The 2718-nt window shown below is 43.2% G+C and overlaps 1 long non-coding RNA gene across 1 annotated transcript; it reads left to right on the plus strand.

Moving 5' to 3' along the window:
• Nucleotides 1-1715: 1715 nt before the first annotated feature.
• LOC121502499 (uncharacterized) lies at nt 1716-2459 on the plus strand. Its single transcript, XR_011444358.1, has 3 exons — nt 1716-1919; nt 1977-2090; nt 2150-2459. It is a non-coding gene; the product is annotated as an uncharacterized lncRNA (long non-coding RNA).
• The last annotated feature ends 259 nt before the right edge of the window (nt 2460-2718 follow it).

Consider the following 2718-nt stretch of genomic DNA (forward strand, 5'->3'; position numbering starts at 1 on the left):
CTCTGCACCTTTCCCTCTGCCACACTTGGGGCTGCGTTAATACCCCCTAGATGGCGCCAGGAAAGTATCTTTGAGGTTGGCTCTGCGTCAGGCGTTACAATCTTAGCTATCCTATCTCTCAAGTTGAACCAAACTGCATAAGCACACTAAATTTCATGAGAATCGGTATAGCCGTTTCGGAGCAGTGCATAAAAAAATGAGATTCCTCCTTGTCCTGCCGAAACTGCCATGATGTAAAAGATCTTAGCTATCCTATCTCTCAAGTTGAACCAAACTGCATAAGCACACTAAATTTCATGATAATCGGTAAAGTCGTTTCGGAGGAGTGCATAAAAAAATAAGATTCCTCCTTGTCCTGCCGAAACTGCCATGATGTAAAAGATCTAAGCTATCCTATCTCTCAAGTTGAACCAAACTGCAAATTGCCTGCAAATTTGAACGAAATCTGTTAAGCGGTTTAGGAGTCTATAGCGACCAAACATAGTGACAGGAAATTTTTATATATGTATTAAGACTAGCAGACCCGACCCGCTTTGCTGGGCCCGTACTAATTATAGTTGACCCGGCAAACACTGTTTTGTCATGCATATTATTTGTAGGAAACAATACGGAAACAATGGGGATATTACAGAGTTGTCAGTAAATAAAATATTAAACCTTCAACAGTAATCTTAATATATAAAAATCTCGTGTCACTATGTTTGTTCGCTATAGACTCCTAAACCGCTTCCTCTGCTTGTTCAATAAAATTATACTGGCATCGAGTCGTTACGCGCTCTTCACAATTGCCCATAAAATAAATTTGAAGAAATTTCGGATTATCATCAGGCCTTGGCATCAATAATCCAATTTTGTGGTACATCTGGCCTTGTATTTTGAATGTAGTTTCAAAATTACGTCCATCGGATGCAAGATCACAAATTTTAGTGGCCCCAAATGACGTCATTTGGAAGCAACAATTAAATTTGCGTATTTTACGCAAAAATAATTTTGAGTCATTTGAATTTCCAGCAAGAAGGGATAATAAAGGTTCTGGCGGAGCAAGTAGAGGTTGCAGCACGACTTTTCCTGCTGCGCAGCACATACCGGCAGTTTCATTCCGAAATTTAAACGCCTGACAATATTGACATACTTTGTCCATTCCACCGATAGCAATTTTTGAATGCGCAAAGTAGTTAATATCTGGTGCCTATTCAAAAGCAAGACGAACGAATGATGTACGAAATAATGAGCGACTGTTCCGCTGCCTTTGTCGTACTTGTGCTCGTACTATACATATCTATGTTTCTATCTCGAGCCGCCCTGATTCTCGTAATATTCTGCTGCAGACGTTCGCTACGCTGTTCCTGGGATTCTTGTGCACGACCTTCTGCTGTCCTAATTCTTTGAGCTCTATTTCTTGTATTGACTTGTTCTGGCAACTGATGAGCTCTTTCGAAACGTCTGCGTCGTGCCACTCTGCAGCTTACGTTGTTGAGATTCGATCTTTTCGGTGGCATTTTGCTGAAAATAATATCTTACCTTCTGTAGTAGGCTATGCCGATACTCCAACGGCTATACCGATATCCTAACATGTAATGGGCAGCATTGGACAAAAAGGTTAACGTTGTAAAATTCAAAAGATTTGACATACGCGCCTTACGATAGTCATATCTTATTCTCCAGCCCTAGTCGATCACAATCAGCTGTGCGAAATTGACAGATGACAGCACGAATTTATCGATTAAGCATCATTTCCGACACGATCAAAACATCCGCCTTCTTCCTTTTTTCGCTGCAACGCCGAACGCTACAGAAGTGTCGATCTGTGAGCGAAATTAATACACAAGTGCCACGTGTCCATTTGCCAATTAAATACAAGGCATCGGCCGTTGCATCCGACCAGTTAACCATCCGCCAGTGTCGCGCACCGGTTTTGGGTAATTATTTTGAAACTTCAAGCCATTTGCACTTGCATTAATATTGGTTTCATATAGAGACAGCGCAATACTGCGTGCCTTCTCGGCTTGCAAGCCTACATACAGGCTAAGGAACTTTCTGGAGCTCCACGCTCAAGCGTACCGCAGTTTACTCTGCATCGTCCTCTGCCGGTAAATAGTTGTCTTATACGACTGAAAGCTCTCTCCGTAACCACGGTTGTTTTTTCTAGTCGAACCTTCCTATAAGGGCAAGCGGAATATTGCCAAGGGTGAAGCGAAAACCTTTGCGACCCTGCCCGCGAATCTGTTCGGTGGCCAGGAGCCCCGATTACGTCATCGGCGTGGGATTACTTAATTTTCCTTTCCGCGCTTCGCCAGCTGCGGCAGAGGAAGGGAGACGACAAACGTTGTGGCCAGGGACCACAATTTTCGGCCAGAGCGTGACGAAGGCGTAGGATCGGAGTAAACTCCTCCAGAAATAAACAAAACCGGCATTAGATCCGGAGCGCAGAATTAGTTAGGTTTTATGCAACTGTAAAAGTTTCGCGTTTTTAATCAGATTTCGGTCGCATCTGGCTCGTATGAGCCTCGGAAAAATGTAGTATGTATCTAGAGTGCCTGCGCTAGCTAAGCGAAGGCGATTGCGTAAACTTGACGTAGGTTCATGTGCCCTAAAAACCCGCACAACCAGACATAAATAACGCGCTAAGCAGGGTCGATCCAACCAATCATTTATGTTGCATTAAATTAACAATCCTTTAAACACACCCTAACAGCTCGTCATCCACGTCATCGTGAA

The sequence above is a fragment of the Drosophila kikkawai genome, chromosome 2L (assembly GCF_030179895.1).
Source record: "Drosophila kikkawai strain 14028-0561.14 chromosome 2L, DkikHiC1v2, whole genome shotgun sequence".
NCBI classification, from domain to species: Eukaryota; Metazoa; Arthropoda; class Insecta; order Diptera; family Drosophilidae; genus Drosophila; species Drosophila kikkawai.